Source organism: Xenopus laevis, chromosome 4S (assembly GCF_017654675.1).
Source record: "Xenopus laevis strain J_2021 chromosome 4S, Xenopus_laevis_v10.1, whole genome shotgun sequence".
In the NCBI taxonomy this organism is placed as follows: domain Eukaryota; kingdom Metazoa; phylum Chordata; class Amphibia; order Anura; family Pipidae; genus Xenopus; species Xenopus laevis.
The window spans coordinates 94,928,993-94,941,115 of record NC_054378.1 but is presented as its reverse complement, the minus strand read 5'-3'; positions in this window follow the sequence as shown (position 1 = coordinate 94,941,115).

Here is a 12,123-nt window from a genome sequence, read left to right as displayed (position 1 = left end):
CAATAGTTTAATGGTACAAGTAGCCAAGAACCGGGGATGAGGGAATTCTAATTTAAATGTTTCTTAATTTATTATTTGTAGATGAGAGTTGCATATCCTGAAGGAACCTGGTTTGAAGAGGGAATGAAGCTGGAGGCAATTGACCCACTTAAACTTGGCAATATCTGTGTCGCTACTGTCTGTAAGGTAAGGAATACACTGATAGCTCAACGAAAAACTTTTTCAGCAGTGCCCAAGGAATTTACAAAAAGGTAGGAATTGATTTTATGTTTTATTGAAATACAATAAAGCTCATAATCTACTTTGTGCAAGACCTAAAGGGTGCAAAAGTGAATCAGTTAGGGTCCATACATATATTGATTCTGGTGTAGACTGCACTCAGCACCTTGTGTTAGATCGACAATCTGGTGCAAAGTGTGGAACCTAGCACTACTGGATCCAAGAGAGGATTGGCTCTCTTGCTCCTTGTGAACCCTGGTGTTGTCCCATATCATCATCATTATTATTATTTTTCGTACTGTCCTCTAGGGTAAGGGCAAACACTAAGATTCAGGGAGATTTAGTCGTCCGGCGACAAATCACCTCTTCTTTGGGCGACTAATCTCCCCAAAATGCCTTCCTGCCGGCTGGAATCGAAATAGCCTGCAGGATGGCACTAGGATCGCTTCATCTTCCAAAGTCACCCAAAATTGCCTCACGAGAAAACTTCAGGCGACTTTGGAAAATGAAGCGTTCCGAGTGCCATCCCACAGGCGATTTAGATTCTAGCTGTCGGGAAGACTTTTCAGGGAGATAAGTCGCCCGAAGAAGAGGCAATCTGTCACCGGGCGACTAAATCCCCCCAAATCTTAGAGTGTGCCCTTACCCTTATTGTAGCACTTTACAGAGACTAATGCCCATATCATATTCACACACAAGGGCCAATGTTATCAAGCACCTGTTAACCGTCATTTATGTGTTAGAGAAAACTGGAGAAAAGCCCCACAGACACAGGGAAACATGCAAACTCTGTGCAGATTGTGCCCTGGCTGCAATTGAACTCATGGTGCTAACCACTGTGCCACAATTCTACCCTATGCACTGATGTATTCAGAGCAAGGCTCCATTCTAGGAGCACAAATAGCTGCACAGTAGTGAAAAACCCATGAGCCATATGCAAAAACCAGTATGCTCTCATTTTCTGCGTACTAACCCTGGCTGCATGAATGATGCCTAATTTTACCAGACAGGTATGATCTATGATTCAGGTATTTTTTAGACCCTCCATACATGTGACACATACATTTTACACTAGTGCCAAGCTCCCTGGTCTCGGCTCGGCTTCACCAGTAGTGTGACCGCCTATGGCTTCGGGGGGAGCCCTCAGCATACTCGGATGCCACCTGGACTTTTCGAAAGGAGCAAGGCGAGGAGTTCTGGCAAGCAATGGTGCACAACAGTTGCTAAAGTCAGTTAGGCCGAAGGTCGCGGTACAACAAGATAAGACAGATAAGTGGTCAGACTGGCCGGGTCGAGGCAGGCAGATAGCTAGAATCATCAGGCAGGCAAGGGACAAAACCGGGTAATCAATCAGATGGGATAAGGCAGAATCGGAGTCAAATAACAGGCAGAGGTCAAGCCAGAACGTCACTCAGGAGGGATAAGCAGAATCGAGGTCGGGTTCAGGCAAAGGTCAGGTTCCAGAGATCAGAGTAGTCAAACAGCCAGGCAGGGTCAAACACAGGAATCAAACAGACTTAGAAGCTTTACAGCACAAGGTACAAGGCACAAGGATCAAAACCTATCACGGGCAAGGTCCTGTGGCTTTAATTGAGCATTTATAGTTTCAAATTTGGTGCCATTGCGCGCTGGTGTCATCACGCCAGCGCACCTGCGCCTTTGAAGGACATGGAGGCACGCGTGCCTTTAGGGAAACAAGATGGTGCCGGACACAGAGCGGCGCGGCGGGCGTCCCCGCCGCACCACTGGACCAACAGGGTGAGTCTTATTTATTACAGTCACCTTCTATATTTCCTGTGCGATTCTGTAATAAGTATAATATTGAGTTCATCCCACCTGCAGGTGATTTTTTTATTATTTTAAACATATTTAAATGACACCCCTTGTATTTGTATTCCATGAGGAGGTGAGCAGAAACTGAGGGGTTGGAGTGGATCTATTTAGATTTTTCTGAAGCATTTGATACAGAACCACACAGAAGGTTACAAATCTTTTTTCATTTGTAAACACCTTGAGGTGGGCATGGTAAGTACTGCACTGTTTTTGCTGTTAACTTGTATAAATTGTGTAAAAGTATAAGTTCCATGCAGGATATTTCCACTTTGCAGAGAGAAAGGACTAAATTGAAGAAATGGGGCTCAATGTTGATTAATGCACTTTGGCAATAATAACATAAAAGTGAGTTTACTCTAAATGGTAGTGCTATTTTTTCTGGATAACAAGCTGTATAACTCTATATAAGGGGCACATTTACTAAGGGGCAAAGTGAATTCAAAGTGAATTTTTGAATTTAAAAACTTTAAATTTCGAAGTAATTTTTGGGTACTTTGACCATCAAATAGGCCAAATTCGACTTTGACTTCGATTTGAATTGGAAAAACTTTGAGTATTCGACCATTCGAAAATCGAAGTGCTGTCTCTTTAAAAAAACTTCGACTTCGCCACCTTAAACCTGACGAATTGCTATATTAGCCTATGGGGACCTCCTAGAACCTATAGCCAACATTTGGCTACATTTTTAGAAGTCAAAGGGTTTTTTTTGAAAATCGTTTGATCGATCGATTAAGCAGTTCGAATCAAAGGGTTTAATCGATCGAATGATTTTACTTTGATCGCATATGGCCATATTCGATCAAAAAAAACTTTGACTTCAAATATCGTACTACTGCAATTCGATGGTCGAATTTTTAAGTTTTTTCACTTCAAAATTCGACCCTTAGTAAATGTGCCCCTAGATGTGCCACTCCGTGGTTAATGAAACTAAAAAGTACTCATTGACTCGAGGGCCGAAAACATAATTTTGCCTCTTTATACAAAGCTTCATCTTGAGTATGCAGTTTATTTTGGGCCCCAGTCCTCTTATTAATAAGTTGAAAAAAGTCCAGTGATGTGCAACTATAGTGGTAAAAGGAATGGAACCATTAAACTATGAGATAAGATTATCATTTAGATTTATTTTTACTGGAGAAGAGGTGATTACTAGGGGACATAATCACCTTTTACATATCCATTATAGGATGCCCTATACAGTTGGCAGCTACAGTTGGTTTTGTGTGTGAAAGTGGATGCTTATGCGTGTGTGATGTTTACTGCCTCAATGTTACAGACATGGTTTGTGTCATTCCTTAAGCATTTATAGAACAAAAGTTATAGAGAATCTTTAAACCCTCAAAATGGGTCCCAAACCACAACCCCTTAAAAGGGTGGTTCACCTTTCATCATCATCATCATTTATCTATATAGCGCCGACAAGATACGCAGTGCTTTACCTCATGTATAACAAACAGGGAATAAATGGTGGATAACAAACAAGGGTTACAGAATACAATAGGATTAGAGGGCCCTACAAATTAGAGTTTACAAACTAAAGGTTATGGTACAATTGAGACATTAGGGTTTTAGAAACAATTTTGTGATTTATGATACAGAAATGGTTGATTCATTAATTAAGCTTCTTTACACAGGTGGGTCTTTAAGGAGCATTTGAAAGTTTGGAAAGAAGGAGAAAGTCTGACAGCTTGAGGCAGAGAGTTCCAGACAAAAGCAGAAGCCAGAGAGAAGTCTTGTAGATGAGAATGGGCAGAAGTGATGAGCGAGGAGAAGCGAGGTGAAGGCCAGAAGCAGAGCGAAGGTTTCGTGAAGGAGTGTATTTGGAGATCAGATTTGAAATATAGGGAGGGGCTTCATTATTCATATTCATTGAATGTGAGTGTTAGTAATTTGAATTTGATTCTAGAGGAGATTGGGAGCCAGTGAAGGGACATGCATATAGGAGCAGCGGATTTTGAGCGGTGAGATAGATGAATGAGTTTAGCAGCTGCATTTAGAACAGATTGAAGTTGTGAAAGGTGACTTGTTGGAATACCTGTGAGGAGTAAGTTGCAGTAATCAAGGCGGAAGATGATGAGAGACTGAATCAGTGTTTTAGTTGATTCTGAAATGAGATATGGTCGTATTCAAGCAATGTTGTGCAGTTGAATACGGCAAGATTTTGCAAGTGTTTGAATGTGTGGTGAAAAAGACAGATGCGAGTCTAAGATAACTCCTAGGCATCATGCCTGTGTGGAGGAATGAAAGGTGGTGTTGTTTACTGTGAGTGATATCTGAGGGACAGGGGAAGATCTTGGAGGAAATATAATGATTTCTGTTTTTGAGAGGTTCCGTCTCCGGTAGAGCTACGACATCCAGGAGGAGACAGCAGAGAGACAACTTGTAACTTGGGAAAGGACAGAATTAGAAAGATCAGGAGTAGACAAGTAGAGTTGGGTGTCATCAGCATAAAGGTGATACTGAAGTCCAAACGACAGAATAAGTTTTCATAGCGAAGTTGTATAGAGCGAGAACAGCAGGGGGCCTAGAACAGAGCCTTGAGGAATTTCGACAGAGAGAGGGAATGTAGTAGAAGTAGAGTTAGAGAAGGCAACTTTAAAGGAACAGTCAGACAGATAAGATGTAAACTAAGAAAGAGCAGTGTCACGAATGCCAGCTGAGTATAGAATGTCTAGGAGTAGTGTGTGGTCAACTGTGTCAAAGGCTGCAGAGAGATCTAGAAGGATGAGTATGGAATAGTGACCTTTAGACTTTGCCAGTAGTAGATCTTTGGTTACTTTGGTGAGTGCAGTTTCAGTTGAGTGCAGGGCCGGAACTAGGGGTAGGCAGAGTAGGCACGTGCCTAGGGCGCAAAGCTGGGGGGCGCCAGGCACGTACCTGCTCTGTCGCCCACCCCATTGTCCGGTCCTGTCTCTCCCCGACTGCCGTGGATATTTTTTCTTAATTGCGCTTTTGCTCATGCGAGCACTTAGTTTCACGCATGCGCGCCATAGCGCAAATTTGCACATGCGCGCCATAGCGCAGTTTCATGCATGCACGCCATATCGCAGTTTCGTGCATGCGCACTATAACGCTGTTACGCACATGCGCACCAGAGCACGCACTCAGCCGGCGCCGTGGCCAGCCAGGTTGCCTAGGGCGCCTGGCTGGGTTGGCCCGGCTCTGGTTGAGTGTCATGGGCGGAAGCCAGATTGCAGGGGGTCGAGAAGGGAGTTGTGAGTGAGATGCTGGATCAATCGTTTGTAAACAAGCCTTTCTAGTAACTTGGATGCGAATGGAAGAAGGGAAACAGGACAATTGTAACGGGGAGAGCTGGGATCAAGGGAAGGTTTTTTGAGGATAGGAGTGATTAGTGCTTGTTTGTATAAGGATGGAAAAGTACCAGTAGAGAGTAAAGGTTAAATAGGTGGGTAAGTGCAGGAAAGAGTCTATCAGAGATTGGATAGAGGAGGCAAGAGTGTATGGGGTCAAGGGAACAGGTTTGAGTTAAATGATGGCATGTTATTGAATGGGTAGTTCTGAGGAACTTATGAATTGATCTTCATTATTTTTTTTTATATAGTTTTTGAAGTTCTTCTTCTGACTATTTTCAGTTTTTCAATGGGGTCAGAGATACCATCTAAAACAAAGGCTCTGTAAGGCTACAAATGTATTCTTATTGCTATTTTTACAACTCATTTTACTATCCTGGCCTTCTCCTATTCATATTCCAGTCTCTTATTCAAATCAGTGCATGGTCGCTAGGGTATTAGGGTATTATGGATATGAAGTTCATTTTACTTGACAAACATGATAAAATAGGATTTGGAAATTTTTTTTTTTGGGTAACGGGTCCCCTTTAAAATCCGAATGCTAAAAACTAAAAAAAAAAAAATTATACTATAAAATCTGAATTTTTAGTGGAAAAAAAACCTTGAATTTTTGGAGATGTATTATACCCCGATGCTGTAAAAAAAAAGTCTGAATCTAAAAATCTCAGACCTGTCAAGGTTGTATATAAGTCAGTGGGAGAGGTTACTATCCCATTTGGAAGTTTCTGTCGTCTGTGGTGGAATTGGCCCGAAAAAGAAAAAAAATGTTACTTTTTGGGAAAAAGCCAGAAAAAAACGAGCGATTTGGGCAAAAAACTTGGGTTCTCACTCAATTTTATTGTCTTTACCCAATCTGATCAAATTGAGTCTTTTTAATAATAAATAAGGTCAAATCATGGATTCTAGTTTGCTCTGACTTTTTTAAATTAAAATATCAGAAAAATTCAGATTTTGATAAATAACCCCCTTAAATTGACTGTCTACAAGATGTGCCCAAATGCTTTATCAACACTAATATCCAAGGAAAACACAAGCAAAATAAAAATCATTAATAAATATAGGCATTTGAGAGTAAGTGATATGATAAAGAAACTTATGAATAAACTGTGTGTAAAATAGTATGCAAGGATCTTGATTTTTTGGGGTGGGGGGTTGGGGTATGTCATGTGATCTGTTACTCAAGGGGGAGGGAGTTAGGAGTCCTTTTATGTTAAGTCCAGTGCAATGCAGGAGGCCTTTCTTGCACAGCGCCTGTGGAAGATGTCCTGCAGTGATGGAAGAGCCACCCAATGATGTTGCCAGCTGCTCTGACAGTCCGCTGTAGACATTTTTTCGGTCAGCAACACTAGCACTACTGTACCAGATGGAGATGCAACTCGTCAGGACGCTCTCTATGGTGCTCCTGTAGAACACTGTGAGGGTGGGAGGTGGAAGGCTGGCCTGTTTCAGTCATCTTGGTGATGGAGGCGGTGTTGGTGGTCCAGGTGAGGTCATCAGAGATGTGGACTCCCAGGAATTTGGTGTTCTTTACTGTGTCCACCGTGGAGCCGTTGATGTTGAGTGTTGTGTGAGCAGGGCGAGTTCTCCTGAAGTCGACGATCATTTCTTTCCACATTCAGTGACAGGTTGTTCTCACGGCACCAGACCTCCAGCTGCTGAACCTCATCTCTGTACGCCATCTCTGTACCTCATCTCTTTAGCAATCGCCATCCACTGCAGCCATATACAAAGAGATTGCCACTATTTTCCCTACCCTTGAGATTATTTACCATCTAGCTGGTCCCCACCTGGTGGCTGTATCATGTACAGGTATGGGATCCATTATCTGGTAACCCATTATCCAGAAAGCTCCAAATTACGGAAAGACTGTTTCCCATTATGATCAAACATCCAAATTTTTAAATATAATTTTTCTCTGTAAAAATAAAACCATACCTTGTACTTGTACCAAACGAAGATAAATTCATCCTTATTTTAAGCAAAACTAGCCTATTGTGTGTATTTAATGTTTACATGATTTTCTAGTAGACTTAAGGTATGATGATCCAAATTACAGTAAGATCCCATATCTGGAAAAACCCTGGTCTATACCATTCTGGATAATAGGTCCCATACCTGTACTAGGATCAGTGGTTGGATACCAAGCAGGCCTAGACCGGCAGTCTGTAGATTCTGGCAAATGCCAGAGTGGCTGCTGTAAAATGCCATAGACAGTCACTACTTGATTGGCCTGTTTGAGCCTCTAACGTACACATGTTTAGCTTGCATAGCGCTGCTGTCCATGGGATATTGTACTTGCAGAAATTAATCAGGGTCGTTATTTGCCCTTCAAACCTGAAATATTATTAAAGTAATTTGTAATTAATGTTTATTTTTATAAATGAACTTTTTTTCTGTTTAAAAGAAAAAAAATCCCTGTAAAATGTGACTTTATTTAAACATAATAATAGGCAATAACAAGCTATTTGCTGCTTTTGCTGGATAATTACATTATATTGTTCCTTCGTAAGACTTATTTTCCAGTTTGAGTCTAATGGCAAACGTGTTTGGGGTTCAGCCTAATCCCAGTCCATTTCACTGCCTATTTTCTAAATATGATATGACTTTCAGAAACCCACCTCGGAAGCTGACAACCTTTGTACAACTGGTAGGAGTTTTATACTTTGCATCCTTGTGGTGTACAGCTCCATAAAAGTCATGTTTACACCAATACTGACATATAAGCAATGGTGATGTATACCATCTTGCAGTATAGCCAATTTTTCTGTGTAACATGCTAATTTATATTACTTCTCCTGGTTCTCTGCATGAACTCTCACCCTTTACTATTATCAGTGTTACTGATTAACAGAAGGCCTTTTGCTGTTACAAATTAATGCCCCTTGTAAAGTGTGAGCTCCATACAGACTGGATTTGCATAGATGGGAGATTGGCCTTTACAGAGCCCTTGGCCTCAACCCAACTGAACTCATGGGGATGAATTGGAATACTAGGGCTGATCCTCATCATCATCATTGCAGAGTCTCATTAATGCTTTTGTGGCTAAATGGAAGCAAATCCCTGTGCCTACAGGCTGGCACCCAGTAGAAACCCTATTATTTTATTATTTCTACCCCAATTCTCAGCAGGCTGTTGGTGATTTAAATGATGTCCATCAATCCTTTACTGTCCCAAACTCAAATTATACACAGTACAGAATAGAACAATACAGGTGTAAAGGGTTTTCATGGCTCAGGTACACATGGGACTTGATAGTTCAAGCCACACAAAATCAATATTCTGCTGGAGAAACCGGTATCAAGGCTGGTTTGTGGAGAACTGACAGGCTTATCCATTATATCTATTATATTGTTATCTATTTTAAGTAAAGACCCCCATAAGCAATGCCGAGAGACAGTGTGTTATACAAAGAGAAGAAACATTAAATAAGAAGGTTTTAAATGACTAAAGCACAAATGTCTCTTTCACATGTAAATACAGGAAAAAGAAGGAACAGTTGTGGCAGTTAGTTACCATTTTAATACACTAGATGGCAGCATTACACTAACTATGGTCAGACGTCAACATTGAAATGTTCCTATCTTTCTATACTGAGGCTCAAAATGGCAGGTATGAGATACAGTGCATCACACTTTCTATTTCAATTGCTCATTGTCATCATGTTATACTAAAAGAAAAGGACTTAAAATACCTCCTGGGGAATTTTCATCTGCAAGTGCAATGAGCTAAATGTAAGTTTGAGTGCCAAAGCCGTGTGTTATTCCCCACAATTTCAGGGTTATTGTGGTTGCCCTTGCACCTTGGAACAAAAATGTGTGCTATTTATGCTATAAAATGTCACGCCAGTTGTTATTGTGTCCAATTACGGTGCAGCCAGCAGTTGGTGCAGGTCATTGTGGGTATCTGAGAGCTACCACTTGGTTTGAGAGTGGCTGTAGCTCCAGTGTTCCCCTGCATCAATGGATGCAACTGCATTACAAGAACAGAAGTACACTAGGGTGCCCTACCCTTAGGGTTGCCACCTGGCTGTAATTTTACTGGCCTGGCCAGTAAAAATGATGGCTGATCCCAATGTTATTAATAGGGAAAAAAGATAAATATATAGGAAGGCCGGTATTTTTTTCCAGAAGAGGTGGCAACCTCTTCTGCGAGGAGTTCCACGCATCCATCTTCTGAGTCCTCAGTGTGCTGACTGTGAGATCGGTGTTTCAGTGCATGCGCAGTTGGAGCAGTTTTCCAGTTTGCGACAACTGCGCATGCGCGGAATTACATGGAAATTGATAATCTCCCAGTCAGCGCACCGAGGACTCGGAAGATGGATGTGTGGAACTTCGCTGGAAGAATCTGCGCCGAGGAGTAAGTACGAAGTATGGGGCATTTCCCTGGGGGGGTAGTTAGCCTGGGGGGAGGAGGGAGGGAGGTCTACCTGGGGTGGGGGTGTGGGTTTTTTTTCCCACAGGTTGAATTCTCCTTTAAGGGGCAGATTTACTAAAGGCGAATTTTCACTCTGGCAAATGGACATTACTCAAATTCACTAAGATGCGGATTTTACTGAACGTTACCTCTTTCACCAGCTCAGACTAGGCAAAGTGCAATGGAGTGCATAGATCTTCCTCATTCTTCTGTTACTTACATCATATTTTTTAGTGGAAAAAGTTTCTAAGTCCAAAAAATTTTTTTTGGGGTAACTGGTTTCCCCCATACATTTTCTAACATATGGAACAAAAACTATACAGTGGGCTCATGTGTAGGGCATTATAACAACTCTATTTTCTTTATTAAGGTTCCCTGGACTTGTGTAATGTAATGTATTTGCTGCAACATATACGTCCATTCAACTTTGAGTTTCCTGCCGTATGCCAATTTGCCTGATCGAAGACCTCTGACGAAGTTGCGATAGGCAGAACTAAACACTAGCACATCTTCACTTTAATTTGCTCACATTACCGAAGTAACGCTAGAGAAATATCGCCAGCGTTGGGCGCCTTGGACGCAACTTCGCATTTTAGTAAATTAGTGTTGTCTGAGTTGTCCTAAGCTGGTAGCACACGTGTGTTTCTCATGTTCTCATGTACAGTATTATCTTAGTGACAGATTACATTAGATTTGTCCCTATTAGGCCACATGCATACCTTTATTATATATATGGCAGCCATCCTTCCCAAATACATATATAATCAGATGTGAATGACCAAAGGGTTACAGAGTGCTCATATTCAACAACTTTTTGAAACTGAGCTGAGTTTTCTTTACAAGTAACACAATAGTGCAAGTGTAAACTCAGAGAAGCAGAATGAACACACACGTTGCTGTCCTCTTTTATTCAAGCCTCTGTGTTGTTCCAGTTTGAGTGCCTCCTCATTCTGCTTCTCTCGTGGCAATGAGGGAATGCTAAGTAAAGGCTGGGAAGGAGACCCTGTGAATGAGGTGTGGCTAGCAGATCATGTGATACTAACCTTAGGGGGAGAAACACGCTTATATTCGGGGAGATTAGTCGCCCATCGACAAATCTCCTCTTCTTCGGGGCGACTAATCTCCCCGAACTGCCTCCCTCCAGCTAGAATGTAAATCGCCGACGGGATGGCTCACGAGGAAACTTCAGGCAGCTTCCGAAAAGGAAGCACTCCGAGCGCCATCCTGCCGGCGATTTATATTCTAGCCCTGAAGAAGAGGTGATTTATCGCCAGGCAACTAAATCTCCCCTAATCTGAGCATGTGTCTCTGCCCTTAGGAGTGGTGAAACAGACACTGTAGCCTGTGCTCCAAAGAGGGAAATTTCCAGGTGTACTCACCAAGTAGAACTAAAGTGAACAACTAAACCCTCTTTCTAATAAAAACCCCTACCCTCCATAGTCCCCTCCACCACAAAGGTGTAAACAAGTAAATACCCCATAACTGGTAATTACCCCTCATTGCAGAGTCAGCGCAGCGGAGCTCACGGGTGCCATCGTGCGGTGCTTCTGGAATCTTCGGGTCCCTTCTGCAATTTCCGTGGCTTTCAGCACATGCACAGTTGTTCGGGACCAAAACATTGCTACAACTGCGCATGTGCCGGTACGGCGCTTACTTTCTGAAGTTTCCCAAAGCACTGAAATGGACCCCGTGAGCTCCGGTGTAATGACTCTGCAATGAGGAGTAATTACCAGCTTAGGGGTATTTACTTGTGTAAACACCTGTACAGGGGGGGAGCAGGGAGGGGGACTGTGGAAGGGAATCATGTGACTCAGGGAGAACTTGTATGTTGTGCGACTATACCTGAACTAATAAATGTTCTGAGGAGTTGATTCTATATGTTGATAAATTATTTATATGGTCCTAGAACCACTACCACTGGTACCTTTCATTCATTTAAACACTTTGGGCTCGATTCAATGCAATGCAATGTGGGAAATTTCGTATGATAAATGCGCCTTTTTGTTTGTTACCTATGTTTTCGCTACCTAGCAGCCCATTGAAAGTACTGGGAATGCTTACTTTTAGCAGTTCAATTGAACCCAAAACCACTGACTGAGTGAGGTTTTTTGTATTACCTTTCAGTTTCCCTTACACCCCCTTGAACTAGCGGAAATTCTCCTTGTTCTATCGTTAAAGGCTTTTCACCCTCTATCTGTCTTCTGTTACATCTATGCCAATGTATATTTTATTAACAAAAGTATTTTCAAATGTTCTATTGTTTTCAAAAAATATATGACTTATTTGCCTTATTGTTCTTTCTTTATTCCATTTTCATTCATGTCTTTTTTTAAATAAGTGTGTGTGTGTA